The following is an 18346-nucleotide window of genomic DNA, read 5'->3' as shown; positions in this document are numbered from 1 at the left end:
CATACCTCTATATTTGTCCCAAACAGCTCAAGTATTCAGACATACAAGCCTAAAGGTACCACTCTTTTTCAAACTGCCACAGCCACTATTATATTTAAAATGGAAGGTCCCTCAGCATCTAAAACTCCCATACTATTGAACTATAAAATTTCTGGATATATAGACACAGGACCTGGTGTAGGAGGTCCTTCTGTTTATGTGTTGCTTTCATTGGTTAATGAATAAAGAAACTGCCTTGGCCTTTTGATAGGCAGAACTTAGGTAGGCAGGGGAAAAACAGAACTGAATGTTGAGAGGAAGAAACGCAGAGTCAGAAAAGCCATGGATCTTCTGCCTGAGACAAACACCATCAGTAAGAATCTTTCCCAGTAAGCCACTGCCACGTGGAAATATACAAATTAATAGAAATGGGTTAAATCAAGATGTGAGATCAGTGGTTCTCAACATTCCCAATGCTGCAACCTTTAACACAGTTCCTCGTGTTATGGCAACCCCCATCACAAACGTATTTTCATTGCCACTTCATAACTGTAGTTTTGCTTCTGTTATGAATCACAGTGTAAATATCTGATATATGACCTCTGTGACCTATGTGACCTCTGGCCTGAACTGGGAATTTGTGGCTCACACCTTTAATCCCAGCACTCAGGATGTAGAGGCAGGTTTATCTCTATGAGTTCAAAGTAAGCCTGGTCTACAGAGAGAGTTGCAGGACAGCCAGAGCTACACAAAGAAACCCTGTCTCAAAACACAAACAGAAAACAAACAGACAATCCCCCCCCCCCGAAAAAAACTCTGCTGGTCTGGAATAAAGTGTGCATACAAGTGTGTGTGTGTGTGTGTGTGTGTATGTGTTTATATGCTGTGAAGAAAAAAAAGGAAGAAAAGGAAGAAGAGTTCTCAAAGGGACACAGAAAGAAAAAATAAAAAACAATGGGGTACATATGAAACGTAAACATAAGCCGAGACTTTGAGGGTGAGTAGGGGACAAGCAGTAGGAAACAGGAGATGGGGGAGAGGATGAATAAGAACAAAGTAAAATCACATATGTGTATGAAAATATCAAAAATATCCTTCACTTTATGTGTTAACTTAAAATACAGTTTAAGAAGTAGAGGGGAAATATTTTTAAAGTGAAACATGGTAGACTTCTGCTGGGAGTTCTGAAGGATTCAGTGAGACATGGAAAGGAGATGGAGCTTGGTGCTCGCACTTTCGGAACTATGTTGCCAGAATTGAAGCTTATGCTTTAGTCTTTTGTCTGACTCAGGAACTCTTTATTGATTGACACTGCAATGGCCTGAGTGAGTCTTGACTTCTGGTTGTCCATGTTCTTGAGCAGGTTCCCCCTACACTTATTCTGATATGGCACTTGCTAACTGAAACCATGACATGACCAGAAGCTTAATATTTTCTGAAGTACCTGGCTTCATTTCCCTGGGAATCTGCTGCCTACCTAAAAGAAACACGGAAATGCCATGTGGAAGGGCACACCCATCCCACCATTGGAGATCTAGTTAAGTAAGGTATCTTGGGTCATTCACTCTCTACTCAATCTGCCATGAGTTGTTCCAGGCAAGATCAGTAAGAGAAGTGTTGTGATGGAAGCGGCAGGCTACGTTCCTGGCGCCCAGCCGCCCGCACGGCTAGCTTTACCCAAAATAATTGCACGGAAACTGTATTCTTTTAAACACTGCTTGGCCCATTAGTTCTAGCCTCTTATTGGCTAACTCTTACATATTAATCTAACCCATTTCTAATATTCTGTGTAGCACACGAGGTGGCTTACCAGGAAAGATCTTAACCTGCTTCTGTCTGGAGTGGGAGAATCATGGCAACTGCCTGAATCGGCTTCTTTCTCCCAGCATTCTGTTTTGTTTACTCTGCCTACCTAATTTTCTGTCCTATCAGACCAAGCAGTTTTCTTTATTAGTTGACCAATGAAAGCAACAGATAAGATACAAGACCCACCTCCATCAGAGAAGTGCCCAAATGAGTTCAACCCTAACTGGAAGATCAGGAGCCACCAAGTTGTTATTTCAACACATTGAGTTTTGTAGTATTTTGTTAAATAACAAAAGATACTTGATTCACAAATATGAAAACTCCTTGAGGACAGTGTTTGACTCCTGTGTGTCTAAATGAGACACCCGATGATCAGACTAGACTCTGCAGTGATGGGGACTGTAGGAACATACAGAGTTAAGAACATACAGAGAGTTAGAGATTGTCTATGAGGAAAAGATGTACAGGAAGCTTCTAGAAGACCCATTAATTATAGTGAGGGGCCACTGGGAGAAAAGCTCACATTGCCACAAACAATAGATTGTTGGATGATTCAAACCTTTTTTGGCTCTATGCTCTCTCAGATGTTGTGGTTCCAGCTTGTATATTATATCTCAATTTAAAAATGTATTTTCACCAAAAGGAAGTAACATTAAAATGAGCAACTTTATGATCCATTTCATTGTGCTCCTTTGCAGTCTGGTTAACAATGCATTTTAATAAGCCAGAGGCTGTAGAATTGCTGTCCGCTCATGTAAATGAGATGCTGTACTCATCTTTATCCTTCGCTGTGATTACTTTTTATTTATTTTTGAAAGCTTCCTGGATTCGGGCTCATTGTTCAATTGTGAATCATATCTGCTCTATACGGAGCAGTTATTTTAATTTCCAAATTCTGAACAGCCATTCTTCCTACAATTCTTTTCACTCTGCCTTTTTCACTTTGGTTGAATTAAATGTAACTTATGCCAATTTTCCTGTACCTGCTAGAAATCACTTAACTGAGTTTTCTGTCTTTGCTATCCTTGTTCCCTACTCTAATTCCCATGAGACAAATCTTCTTTAGGTATGGAGAAATCTGTGAGATAAATTTGTGCTTTCTAATGAATTTATTTCATACATGAGTACCTCGAGGCTTTGATGGCAAAAATATATGTCTACAATCCCCGAAATGAATATTTTAAGCAAAATTAAATTACCAATGTATAATAGGAATATAAAGTAATGAGAGATCACTTTATTATGTATTGTCTTCAGAATAATACGTGTCCAAAACAAGGCAACATATGTCCAGATTGACACATTGCAATACCATAGTGGAATGGAGGAGAAGCTTAAAAATGAATATGGATTTCATGGCATAAAATCGTGTGCTATGAAATAGTAGCTCCCCTTTGAGTAATATTACAGGCCCTGTTCTGGGTCGCTGGTTCTCAAATGCCTTTTATATCTTCCCCTCATAGCCATCATGACTTTTTCTGCCCTTCATTGGCCTTCACTGTCCCTCCAACATAAACACAATCAGCCTTCCATAATTCCAGCACATCTGAAAGAAGGAGTGGTCTGATGGGCAATCTCCAAACTCCCCCAGACCTCTGCGAATTTTCTTAGAGTAGGGATTTCTCAGATCATTTTCATTCTTTCATTTTTCAGAAAAACTCTGACATGAGGAAAAACAAGCATATGACACCAGCTTCCTATCCTGAATCACAGGCCAGCCTCTTGTTAGGATTTATGCTCTGAGTGCACTTATTTTTTATGTATGTATTTATATTTTTTAGCCTAAGCTACCTGGAGTCTCGACTAATCCCTTCAGACCAACTATTTGTCCTCAGTACTTATAAATATCTATCTAAAATATGTGTGCTATGGAAACTGGTCTGTACAAAATGGAACGCAGCTGGGGGATTTCAATTACTAGTGTTGTTTATGGCTAACAGTGTCCTTAAGGCACCTGGAATCTCATTTTGTGACTTAGATGCTCCATCTGAAAACTTAGTATATGTATTCTCTTCTCTTCAAACAAGGATATCTTATTTTTTAAGAAAGAGAAATCAGATTTGCATCACACTAACTCTTTAGAAACTGGCTTGTAAAACACAAGAGAAAGGTAACAGCTCAAGAAGAGTAGGAGAAAAGCACAAAGGCTATGAAAAGCCCCATAATTATATGATTGCACCACTCAAGTGAAAATGGTAAAACCAGACAGGCACATTATACAGCAGGACAGAAGGTTACTGCAGCTCTCCACCCTCGTCAGAAAAGCTTCCGTGCAGAGTGGAAGGTGGTTAACGCAGAGATTCACAACTGCTCAAAGCACAGAGAACACATGTTTATGAAGTGCTTAGCCATAAATGAAACAAATATATCATAGCCCTTCCCCTCAAGGCTCAGGAACATCACAGAAGAGAGGACAGGAAGAGTGCAAAAGCCAAAGATGGGGGACGACTGGAGAGGGAAAGTATTTTCTGAACATGATGGAACTACTGTGCCCATTTACTTACAGCAGCTGTGCTGGATACATAAGAAACAAACAAGATCCAGTCAATCAACATTCTATCATGGACGGGAGGCTAACACATGGGTCACCACACCTTGTTGAGGCTATTGATGGCAATGTTTGTCATGGGGGAATGGTGTAGGAGGTCCTTCTGTCTTTGTGTTGCTTTCATTGGTTAATGAATAAAGAAACTGCCTTGGCCTGATAGGGCAAAACTTAGGTAGGTAGAGAAGACAAAACTGAATTCTGGGAGAAAGAAGGCAAAGTTAGGGAGAGACGCCATGGATCCGCCAGAATCAGACACTGGGAATTTTACCCAGTAAGCCACTGTCACATGGCAATACACAGATTAATAGAAATGGGTTAAATTAAGAAGTAAGAATTAGGGGCTGGAGAGATGGCTCAGAGGTTAAGAACACTGGCTTTTCTTTCAGAGGTCCTGAGTTCAATTCCCAGCAACCACATGATGGCTCATAACCATCTGTAATGAAGTCTGGTGCCCTCTTCTGGCATATATGTATGTATACATAATAAATAATTTAAAAAAAAAAGAAGTAAGAATTAGCCAATAAGAAACTAGAGCTAATGGGTTAAGCAGTGATTTAATTAATACAGTTTCTGTGTGGTTATTTCGGGGCTAAGCTAGCTGGGTGACTGGGATGAACAAACAGTCTCCCTCCAACAGGGGAAGGATTGTCAATTATTCTGAGAGATGTAGTGGAGAGCCCTGGACCCACAAAGCATCCCTAATTGGACTCAATGGGTTACAAATTAAAGGAAGGAAAAGAAAAAGAGGAAGTTAGGAGGGAGACATAGGGAGGGGGAAACCAGGAGGAGTTAGAGGCAGAAATTGGGAATGGATATAATTAAAATGTGTTGTGCGCATTAATGAAATTCCCAAGGAATAAATAAAAATATTAAATGAAAACCCCTCAAAATATTAGATGAAAACCCCTCATGGTTGTCATAATTCAGACACACACACATACACACACAAATTTGGTACAATGTCCAGGAATTTGGTACAATTAAAATGATTCTGCAAGTAAAATTATGGAATTCTTTGCAGCAACTCTATAATGTTTTGTTTAACTTGTGTCTGGGCCAGTAGGCAGCTACAAGCTAAAAGGAATACCTTGGTGAAATAGTGGTCTCATCTTGGTTCTGGATAAAATTTTTCTTTCTTTCCGACATTTTTAAATCTTAACTTTATGTATACACATATAGGTCATAGACCATTCCTTTCAGACAGAGACAAATCTTCAAGAAATAAAAAGTGTGGAAATGAAGGAATTAGCTCCCAAACACAGACTACCAAACAGTCAACACATTAAGAAATTCAAAAGAGGCCTTAGTGTTTAAATAGAAGCATGTCTCTGCCCTGACTCATCTTTTGTTGCTGTGTTAAATGTGCTACAATAAGTAACCAGCAATAAACTTCAGAGAGAATATAACTTGGAAGAGAAATCTAATAATCCTTAGAATTTTCACTGATAACAAATTAATGCATTTCTTTACCATCCAGAAAAAATAAATCTATGGACACAGTGGAAGTTTTGGTATGCTGCCAAGATGGCTGAGGTGCCTGCTGAAGGAAATGGCCCCTCAGTTGCAGCATGATATCTAACTGGCTTGGGCTCTCTGTTGTATTTATGCTGTATAACTAGGATTGCTTTGTGTTTAGTCTAGCCAGATTTGTAACTTTGAGCATTAATTCTTCTGCCTTGGAAGTAACAGTAGGTATTTATAATAGCACCATGGACAGAGTCACAGCACCATCTGTTTTGTTCTTGTTCCAGAAGCATGGCCACCTCCAGATGAAAATAATGAAACACAATACAAAACAGTACACTACTTTCAATAATAGAGGTTAGGCAAAATATGTAGATCTTTCCCCATCCTTGAGGCAACAATAATGACTTCCAATGTTTCTCTTACTAAGGTACTGTTGGAGTCTAATGCATTTGGGATTAGGCACATTCTCAATAAACAGTATTAGCAGTGATGAAAGGGGGTATGGGATTACCATGGATGATATGCAATAAGATGAAGTAGGTGAGAGCAAGTGAGTAGGAAGTTCAGCATGGGGATGAGGTTATTTTATAGGAGAATAGGAAGATTAAGTCTATTAAGAGCTCATCTGTTCTTACTGAAAACCATCCATTACCTAAGTTTCACAGTCCATTAGAAGAGACCTTACAAAGTTATCGTTGCCTTATTTCACATTTATCAAGAAAATTTCACAATCATACCTTTAATTAGTGTGAGCACAATGTACAAAATGCTAGTAGATCATTTACAGCTTTGAGGAAATCTCTTCCACTAAAGTATGCACTAATTAATTTCATTTAGGAAATTAGGAAATGTGTCCCAACATCAACTGTATCCTCCATTGAATTATAAATAAGAACACAGAGTTCTTTTGAATAAGCAGAGAATTTTTATGTTCATACTAACCCCCACCCCCACTATTCTCTGTTTGGACTTCCTACCCAGAGACAAGGGACTTTTCCACAGCTGCATTCCCTATTTTGCTTAGATAAGAAGTTAGTATTTCATCACCCATTGTCCAGAACAGCTGCTCCGATTTTTTCCTAACAGCCTAATGGGGCTCATTAGCCATAAATATAAAATAACAAAACTGGATTCGTGGGCCAGATCTCCTCTCCACACTAAGCACATCATCTTCCATGAGCTGCTTCTCATCTGAGGCTCTCTTCGCTTGAACAAAAGGATTTGAAGGACAGTTAAGTATGTACGTGGGTTCAGTTGGGTCATGTAAAGGAGCTAATGAAGAACAAAAGGTATCACTGTTAAGCTCTTCAAGGCATGCACCTGGAGATCTAGAAGAGGCTATAGGGGAGATCATGTCTACTCCAGGTGCAGTACTGTTCTCATCTGAGGAAAAAAGGTAGGAGTGTTGGTGAGTGATTGTTGAGGGTCCACTTGCTAGTGAGAAAACAGCTGGGCTTATTGCTTCCTCTTTGTCCCATGTTTTTGAGAACATTTGTTGTTATTTATGATTATCTACTATTGATCACCTAAACTTTTATGACAACCTTGCATTGTGAACTGACTAGTACCTTGGGACCGAAGAGTGGAAGGTAGGTGAATATCCCACAAAAGGAAAAGGAGGAAGTAACTGGTGAGAAGATCTGTACTTCCAGGAACAATAAACTATTTTTCTACTTTTCAAAGATTTTATTTCATGGTTTATAAGTACTTCTTCCCCTCCCCCCAAATTTCACAGAATGGCTTAGGAGATCTGTGATCACATCAACCGCATTTTCATTTCAAGTCCCCTCCCTCCACTAAGGTTGAATTGCACCTTCCCACGCTCCAATGTTTTCTGCACATTTGCTTTGTGACTTAAATAATGAATGATGCATGATTGCATGATTTATGATGACAATTATTCTTTGAGTGCAAATCTCAAGAATAAGGGTGATAATTATCCACAAGAAAAGCTAGAGCAGGAATACACTGGCAGAATGATGTTCCTTTCATGCCATTTTCCTTCTCTCGGCTTCTTTGTTGGTGTGTTTTATTTTGTGTTCTCAGAATCTCAACTCTTTTGCTTCATTGCTAACCTTTAAGAACTGCACAAAGGTATAAACTCTGAAAGTTCTATGATAATCCAGGAACCCCCCCTCGTTCTCTCTCACACACATTTTTTAATATAGATACTCAGAAAGGTGTGTTAGGGGATTTGGTCCTAAAACGAGTTTCTGTGAAATTAGAAAAACCCCACAAGCTATTGTATTATGAGTTAATTTTCAAGCTGAGACTATAGCTCAGTAATACAGCATTTGCCCAACATGTGTGAAACTCTAGAGTTGATTCTAATAACTAGAAAGAATTATGTTTCATTCAAATGTTTTATTATTAAATGATGTATTACTACACCAAGAATGTGTTTTACTTTCTTTAAACTTACTGTGTTCAGTCAATATTTGCTGATCTCTATCTCTGTTCTATATAGACATCTTTTATGCTTCATAGACTTCTGAAGAGCCTGGAGCAGGTTTGTGATTGGACTACCTCACGAACCTCCTTTTCCCCAAGTCCCTTTACCTTCAGTAGGGTCAGCACCAGAGCCAGAATCCCATGCTTTTCCTAGAAATTCCCTGTGCTGAGGTAGCATCTCATCCCAAGTCAGACACCGAGCATGTTTGTCTGTAAGATAGTGAGTCTTTAAAAGAAGTCGTTGTCTATCCCTCCTCATGTTGCAACCATTCTGTAAATACGGGTATGTTGTTTCCCAAAGTGATCCTACAATCTCACTCAACCTCCCCTTTCAGTCCCTCCGTCTCTTCTGCCCTCCCTCCCTTTCTTTCTCCCCTGTGTTTTTTCTCTCTCTCACCACCCGCTCCCTCTGATCTTCCTTTACACAACAGAGTGTATTCCCTTTAATCAGTATGGAGCATCCTGAAACTAAGGTGAAAGCAAATTCTGGCTTCACGCCCAGATATCACTTTCTGAAGTGACAAGCTTTGGTAATAGAAAGGTTTGCAATTATACAGATCATTGCTTTGACCTGATGCAAAGTCAAGCAGCCCAAAATACAGGAACAGAAAGGCTTAACTCCTGTAGCTTGCTGAGAATTTTGAGAACATTGGAAGGAGCTGACCTGCCTGCTGCCCAAGTCAGTCACTTTGCTTGTCTTCACTTGAAGCCCGTGATGAACAGTACAGCTCATATGCTCTTCTGCCAGTGAACTCCTGTCTCAGAAAGGAAGACTTAATGGCCTTATTACCTGTGTTCCTTTTCACTGCAATCCACTGAAAATGACTTGCACAAAAGAATAGGACAGAACGTCTAACTGCAAGACTGTATTATAAATATCTGATTATCACCTATACCTTTTGTGTCTTAACTTTGGTGACTTTTTAAAAAGGCTCTTTCCCATCTTCCTTTAAAACAAAATCTCTCCATTTAGGGTAGCTTAGTATGAGATCTATGAAGAATAGAGTTGGGAAGTTGTTTTTTTCAAAACAGACTGTGGTTTTCTAATCACTTTCAAGAAAATGAGGGCAAGATCTTCAAATTATATGAGTGTTTGTCACCCAGACAGGCAAAGGCAAGAGCTGTAATTGAACCTCTTATTACTATCCTCTCTGACTCTTTCAATTCAGCTTGTCTTGCAGCATCTCTTTTTTTTAAGCCTTGGGGAATTAGAAATGGAAATGAGATGTGAAAGCAGGGAGGAGGAGCCCCTGTGAGAAATCTTCCACATTCTGGACTTGGTAGTCATTTGTGGGGAGGGAGGAGATGCAAAGGAGTTGGAAGAAAGGATTAAAAGCATCCTTGAAGCCACAAAGGGGGAGCCAGCCTTTGGCAGTTTTTAAAGTCTTAAGAAGTCAAAGTGTGAATTGCCTTCAGTTTTAGGATTTACTTGTATATTATTCATGACCAATTACATCCATTTATATTTATTTCTCGAGTCTTCAGCTTCTAAGGAAAAGTTCTAATGGAAATGTCCATTATACTCAGCTTTGTCTTTCTGAACAGCCTACTTTTTCCTCTCATTCAGCGTCTTGAAAGCCAGAGAACTCTTCTTAGACTGTGGAAAACTGGGCTGAGTGGCTCAGTTCAAGAAGTAAGCATAGTTGTTTCTTCATTCTCTCTTCATGCCTGCTTTGGAGACTAACTAGAACTTATTTACCATGAAATCTTTATCAACCTGACTTTTTGCTTTATGTCTTCATCAGCCCCACTTGTTGCTTCTGCCCAAGATAATGCCAATCAAACATCTCAGAGGTGAGTTGGGTCAGTAAAATTTTGTATTATAACACAAAGCACACTGCTTGGGATCCTGCATTTTCTCCTATGTATTCATGGAGTGATGCTGCTGTGGAATAGCTGAGATATGATATTAGGAACTATATTCAAAGCCTCTCTAAGTGTGGACTCGTTTAGAGCAGGCATCTTGAACTACAACCACAATGTTGTAGTTTCTTGTTTCTAAATAGGAGCACATGTTGAATATCCCAAGGGCAGTGAAATATGGATGGCACCGTACAATATACTATACTGGGAATATGAAGGAAGGAATGAAGGAAACTGCAGATATTGATTAGCCTTTATTATGCAAACAAAACAAAAGAAGAGCTACCTCTAAACAGGCTTTGCTTTTATTTTTATAAACCTACTACTACATGCTTACTTAGTGTAGCAAGCTTTCTTGTCAGACTACCTTTGGACCACCACCAGCCTGCAAATAATGATCTGGAGAGTTATTACTAATTGTGAAAGCTTGGCCTTAGCATAGGCTTTTCCCCAACTTGCTCTTATAACTTAACCCATATTTTTTAAATCTACATTCTGCCTTGTGACTTGGTTACCTCTTCTTAGGACAGCACAACTGGCTTGTTCCACACCTGCTGGCAAAATCGTGTGCCTTGATTCCTTCTCCCTGCTTCTCTCTCTGCTCGGAAGGCCTGGCTATTCTTTCTTGCCTAGCTATTGGCCATTCAGCTCTTTATTAAAATGATCAGAAAGTACTTTAGGCAGAGACATATCTTCACAGTGTAAATAAATTTCCACAAGTTTCCCCTTTTTGTCTAATAAAAAAAGGAAATGTTTTAACTTTAACACAGTGAAACTTTATACAGTGAGAAAAATTATCAGGTATTGTCTAAATAAAAAGGAAGGGGTTTAATTCTAACATCGTGAAGTTATATACAGTATTAACAATTATCTGGTAAGAATTACATTAATTGTGTCCAGTCCATTTGCATTTGGCAAAGTTAGAGAAACTACTTTTATCTATCCTATCCTACTGAGTCCAATATTTAATACCTAAGCAACTTTCTATTATAACGTGCATTACAATCCTAAAAATATGTTTTAGACATAAAAATAGATGTTTAATTAGATAAACATCTCGAGCTTTTATATCTCTCAACCTTATATATCTTACATCTCTTGTCTAAGTTTCTTTTCTTAGTTTTTCTTAGTTTCTTTGATAACAAGGAGAGCTATAACTATAACTATCTAGTCCTTAGTTCCATCAAAGACCCAAGAAGATACAATATTACCCGAATAAACAGGAAGTGCACAGCAAGACACATCTGAAACTACAGAGATGGCAGAAGCAGATGATTCCTGTGGGATATTGAGGCATACATCTTCAGCCTTCAGACCTAGAATATCTAACAGATTTTTCTATGAAGCAAGAATTTTGAAGGACTGAAAGACTGTTCTACCTATTAGCAAAGTTTGACAGTCTCCTCCTTCTTTTGTATCCTGTTTGTCCAATTTGGACAGAATACTGTCAGCAGTGAAGGCTGGGGCAGTTTCTCACCCAGTGACTAATTTTGTCACAATAAAAGCAAATTTTATATGATGGTTGTTTCAATGTCTACCATTCTTTTTTGAAGTAAATTGGTGCTCTCAAGAGAAAAGTGTGTATCAATGTCATGGAAAACCTTAGGTTATTAAGATATCTTAAATGACATATTCTGTAGATATCTGAAGTGTTTGAAGACCATCTATCTAAAATATATCTGTTTGACCTTGAAATCATACCTAACATGATTACAAGTTTGACTACAAATTATATGATCACTAACCTGCATTTATTAATTATATTAAGTAGTTTATAATAGATTTTGAGAGCTGGAAATGTATATTACATTGTTTTTTTTGTTTAGTTTCGGAATTTTATTTTATTTTTATTTTTTTAATTTATTTATTTATTAAGGATTTCTGCCTCCTCCCCGCAACCGCTTCCCATTTCCCTCCCCCTCCCCCGATCAAGTCCCCCTCCCTCATCTGCTCGAAGAGCAATCAGGGTTCCCTGACCTGTGGGAAGCCCAAGGACTGCCCACCTCTATCCAGGTCTCCTAAGGTGAGCATCCAAACTGCCTAGGCTCCCACAAAGCCAGTACGTGCAGTAGGATCAAAAAACCCACTGCGATTGTTCTTGAGATCTCAGTATTCCTCATTGTCTGCTATGTTCAGCTAGTCCGGGTTTATCCCATGCTTTTTCAGACCTAGGCCAGCTGGCCTTGGTGAGTTCCCGATAGAACATCCTCATTGTCTCAGTGTGTGGGTGCACCCCTCGTGGTCCTGAGTTTCTTGCTCGTGCTCCGTCTCATTCTGCTCCTGATTTGGACCTTGAGATTTCTGTCCGGTGCTCCCATGTGGGTCTCTGTCTCTGTCTCCTTTCATTGCCTAATGAAGGTTAATATCCATCTTACACCTGTCAGAATGGCTAAAATAAAAAACACCAATGATAGCCTTTGCTGGAGAGGTTGTGGAGAAAGGGGTACACTCACCCATTGCTGGTGGGAATGCAAACTTGTGCAACCACTCTGGAAAGCAGTGTTTCGGTTTCTCAGGAAATTCGGGATCAACCTACCCCTGGATCCAGCAATACCACTCTTGGGAATATACCCAAGAGAGGCCCTATCATACAACAAAAGTATATGCTCAACTATGTTCATGGCAGCATTGTTTGTAATAGCCAGAACCTGGAAACAACCTGGATGCCCTTCAACGGAAGAATGGATGAAGAAAGTATGGAATATATACATATTAGAGTATTACTCAGCAGTAAAAAACAAGGACTTCCTGAATTTTGCATGCAAATGGTTGGAAATAGAAAACACTATCCTGAGTGAGGTAAGCCAGACCCAAAAAGAGGAACATGGGATGTACCCACTCATATTTGGTTTCTAGCCATAAATAAAGGACATTGAGCTTATAATTCATGTTCCTAGAGAAGCTAAATAAGAAGGTGAATCCAAAGACAAATGCATAGGCATCCTCATGTATATTACATTGTTAAATGAGCTGCATAGGTACAATCCCATATAATATAACAAAAATTACCTTAAATTTGTATTAATATAAAAAATCCATACCAATTCCAAATACTTAAGACTAGTAGTTGCTCTTTTAGTTTAAAGGTAGATTGAGTAATCTACCCTTTCATCCTATCAACCTTTTCTTTCCAGAATGAGATCCTTGAATCTAATCTCCTTTGCTTAGTTTCTTCCTTGACTCTGATTAACAGCAACTTGTAATCAACTACCCAAAATGATGATAAATATTCATTATCCATTGAATGAAAAAAAAATCTAACTGACATCTCAGGGATGTGGACATCATGTTTTCTTCCTATTATTTGGGGCTGACAACATCTCTAGGGACCCTGAGAAAATTGGGACAATGGTCAAGTCCTGGGAAAGCTAGCTGTCTTATTGTTTGTTTGATTTCTGTGTAATGGAAAAGTGTAGGTGTTATCTGAAGTCATGCCGGAAGTAGTCTGTGAGGCTGGACCATTTCACCTAGCAGCTTTGTAGTTTTTCTAAATGCATAATTTTGAGGAAACTGCAAAAAAAAAAAATTCTGAGAGGTTGGATCATCTGGGCTACTTTGATGTCTGGTCGTTTTTTTTTTTTTCTGAAAACAACAAAAAAATTTGAAGGTAACATATATATCTGTATTAACACAAGTATTTATTGTGTGGTATGCAAAACTCAACTAAGGATGATTTTTGTTCTATGATTGAGCAGGTGAAAGGAATCTGTTAACTTTATAAGTCTGTTTGGACTGTCTAAGAAAACCGTAATATGAATCTCTATCCACGCCATATAAAAGGATGAATGTAATAACAAGTCATGAGGACTCTGTGGTCAACAAGATTTATCATGTCTTATCTAGTCTCAGAGATGTGCCCATGTTGAAGGATCAGCATATGCATACTTGTCTTGTAGTTTCTTTTTAATTTAGCAGTTTCCATAATTCAATGTCTCTCAAAAGCTATTATTTTTGTTCATTAGCATTTAAAAAATTTGAGTCAACAAAGCACATACAGGATCCAGATACCCTGTTTTCCCCATATTTATGTGACTTTTCCCTTTTATATTACCTTACTCTCTTTAAATACTACACTATTTTTAAACTATTTATTTTTTTATGATTCTCTATACCTGTCTGATTTTCTTTCTTCAGCATCTAAGCACATTTTAAAGCATACTATATTGGCTTAGAGGTTTTCTTGGTCTGACCCTAACTTTTTACTCATTTGCGGTCTTCTCTGACTAAGAGAGCCAAACTTTAAATGAGTAAGTGGTGGCTAGGCCCTCCGCCAGGTGGCTCCACTTCTTACATGGCCTGGCAGCTGGCTCTGTATCATTAAGGCTGATAAGAACAGAACCTCATGCCTGTGAGCCCCAACCTGGGGCTGGTGTATCTGCCCCAGCTCCAGTAGGCACTTCTTTCTAGTCTCCCACCTCCGAATAGCATGCTACCTGCTGCTCATAAACCTTATTCAAGTTCTCAGTAGCAGTGCCTCTTAAAAGTGCCACACATCCCAATTTCTCAGAAAACTAGGAAATAACCTTCCTCAAGACCCGGTAATATCACTTTTGGGTATATATCCAAAGGATGCTCAATTGTGCCACAAGGACATATGCTCAACTATGTTCATAGCAGCGTTGTTTGTCATAGCCAGAACCTGGAAACAACCTAAATGCCCCTCGACCAAAGAATGGATTAGGAAAATGTGGTACATTTACACAATGGAGAACTACACAGCAGAAAAAAATGACGACATCTTGAATTTTGCAGGAAAATGGATGGAGCAAGAAAACATTATTTTGAGTGAGGTAAAGCAGACCCAGAAAGACAATTATCACATGTACTCACTCATAGATGTTTTTTTATTTTATTTTATTTATTTATTTATTTATTTTTGGTTTTTCGAGACAGGGTTTCTCTGTGGCTTTGGAGCCTGTCCTGGAACTAGCTCTGTAGACCAGGCTGGTCTCGAACTCACAGAGATCCGCCTGTCTCTGCCTCCCGAGTGCTGGGATTAAAGGCATGCGCCACCATAGGTGTTTTTTAAACATAAAGCAAAGAAAACCAGCCTACAAATCACAACCCCAAATAACTTAGGCAACAATGAGGACACTAAGAGAGACTTACATAGATCTAATCTATATGGGAAATAGAAAAAGACAAGATCTCCTGAGTAAATTGGGAGCATGGGGACCTTGGGGGACAGTTGAAGAAGGGAGAGTAAATACAGGTAGGGGAACAGAGAAAAATGTAGAGTTTAATAAAAATCAATTTTTAAAAAGTGCCACAAATCTATACACTGCAAGCACTGGGCCTACCTGCAATTTTTTTCAGCTTTTTTAGACTCTATGTGGATTTGCATGCCACACAAAATGTTGTAAGTTTTCTTGTCAGACTATCTTTGGACTGTCAACCTGCAAACAATGACATGGAGACTTATTATTAACCATGAACTTAAGCATAGGCTTTATCCCAACCAACTCTTATAACTTAATTAACCTATATTTTTTAATTTATGTTCTTCCACGTCTGTTAGTATAGCACTTCTGACTTGCTCCAAATCTGCTGGCAAAATTTCACACACCTAAATTTCTCCTCCCATCTCTCTCTCTCTCTCTGTGTGTGTGTGTGTGTGTGTATGTGTGTGTGTGTCTGTCTCTCTCTCTTTCTCTGCCTTTAAGTCCTGCTTAGCTATTGGCCAGCTAGCTCTTTGTTAAACCAATGAGAAGACACCTTAAGTAGAGACACATCATTAAAGTGCAAATAAATATTTCGCATAGGCTACGTTGAGGGGAATGAATTTTAGAGTCAGGGAAATATAGTATATTTTAAAATTGGCTAAGTTCTTTGACCCTCCAACCACTGAGATCCGGGTTGTCTCTGGAGCTGCCATACTCTGAGCAAGGCCAATCACATGCAGAGAAAAAGCTGAACTCAGCTTGGCCATCCCCTGAGAAGTGTTCTTGAAGGAGTCTCTAGGATATTCCATACCCAGCCATTCCTGAAGATACCCAGTCTTTGCATTTTTCTCAAATGAGGTGCCCAATATCATGAAACACAGACTAATCATATCAGATGCTGACTACTGCTGCACCTATTAATTCATACATAAATTTGCAGATCTCTGTGAGTTTGAGACCAGCCTGGTCTACAAGAGCTAGTTCCAGGACAGGCTCCAAAACCACAGAGAAACCCTGTCTCGAAAAACCAATAAAATAAAATAAAATAAAATGGTTACTATTTTAATCCATGAATAGCACTTATAATTTAAATAAAGCCATTTATGTTATTCAAATAAAAATGCATTTTTAAGATTATCCTGCAGAGAATTATGTATCTAGCATCAGAAAAGCTTGATTTCAATAAGGACAGATCCTCCACAGGAACCCTACGACAAACACAGACCTGGAATGATAGCTTACAACAACAGGGATCCAGCGATGGGCAGGAAATAAAAAAAAAAAGGACCAGCACAGCTCACGCCCGCCAGATTTATACATAAACATTAGTCCAAGGCAAACATGCCCCCCATTGGGCTTCCCCTACATGTCCTACAAAAGAAATGACACTTTTCATGCATATAAGAAAATGAAGAAACAAACCTACAGCCAAACACCCCCTAAAAAGAAAAAAGAGAATAAGTATATACACATCTGTATATGAATATGCATATATTTATATGAACTACAAATATGCAGTTGCCACATAACTGCCTAGACCCTCAAATGGATGTATTTAAATGTAATCAACCATATTCATATTCTATTCTGTATATAATAGCCAGAGTATCTTCATTGTCTGTAGACCTAATTCTCAATTCTGATATTTCTCTTATCACACATACTCTCATGCTTCATGAGTGAGTGCATTGTTCCCTGAAGATAGGATTGCAGAGCAAAATCACTAGCCAGGTGGTCATGGCTCACACTTTTAATTCTAATACTTGGGGGTTCCATATCTTTAATCCCAGCACTAGGGAGGTGGAGACAGGAAGGAATATGACTGGGAAGAGAGAAGAATATAAATTGGGAGGAGACAGGAGCTCAGATGCAGTCAGAGGATGCAGTCTGAGGAGGCAGTCTGAGGAGGCAGTCTGACGACAGGATCGCCCCTTTGGTCGGAGGATTTGGTAAAGGGAAAAGGTCTCTCTCTAGTGTCTGGCTGCACTGCTTCTTGGATCTCTCAGCTTTTACCACCTAATATCTGATCCTGGGTTTTTATTATTAGTATCAATTTGAATTTGTACTTCACCATTTCCCTCTGTGAAGGCAACTTTTCCTTTACCTAGAGGTCTGGCTAGATGTGGGTGACCTCTGATCCGAACTCTCTGATTCCTAGGGTTCAGGTAATTTCCTCTAAAGAATATCAGAACATGTGAGCAGTGAGTTCTAGATCTCTGAGCTAGGAAAAGAACAAATGATGCTTGACCTTCCTAGACAACAAATTCCCATTGTCCATTTCTGTATTGAAATTTTTTTTGAAATTCTACCCTTAAAATATAAATAGATAGATAGATAAATAGATAGATAAATAATTTTAAATGGCTGGAGAGATGACTCAGAGGTTAGGAGTACTGGCTGCTCTCCCAGGTGACCTGAGTTCAATTCCTAGCAACAACATGCTGGCTCACAACCATATATAATAGGATTTGATGTCCTCTTCTGCCATACAGCTATATATGCAGAACACTCATGTGTAAAATATAAATAAATGAAATTCTACCCTGTAATGATGTTTTGTACTTTTCAGCCTATGCATTCTTTTGGATGCTAGCTCTTTGGCTCTTTGGATTCTGTCTTTGGAAGTAAGAATAGTGTCACCCAGTTTAACAACTATGGAAGAAACATGAAAACCTTGGAAGAAAACCATTCTAAGAAGTGAAGAAAAAGGCTGAAGTGATGAACACTGAAACATCTGAATTTATTTCCCATGGAAAGAACATCTAGACGTAAAGGAAATATTGTATTTGAAAAGTTATAATATTTTTGTTTGTTTGTATGTGAGAGACGGTTTCATGTAGCCTAGGCTGGCCTTGAACATGCTATACAACTAAGGTTGACCTTGGATTCTTGATCCTGTGACATCCATTTCACAACTGCTTGAATTACAGTTTGCTCCACCACACCCACGTTTATACTGTATTGGGGACTGCACCCAGGGCCTCAAGCAAGCATCCTATTAGCTGAGAACGGAGAGTAAACTTTATTGAGTAGTTACAGATAACTGAACAAACAAGAAGGAGGCCAATGG

The sequence above is a fragment of the Microtus pennsylvanicus genome, chromosome 1 (genome assembly GCF_037038515.1).
Source record: "Microtus pennsylvanicus isolate mMicPen1 chromosome 1, mMicPen1.hap1, whole genome shotgun sequence".
NCBI lineage: Eukaryota > Metazoa > Chordata > Mammalia > Rodentia > Cricetidae > Microtus > Microtus pennsylvanicus.
The sequence above is the reverse complement of the archived record's forward strand: the minus strand, read 5'-3'. Positions refer to the sequence as shown.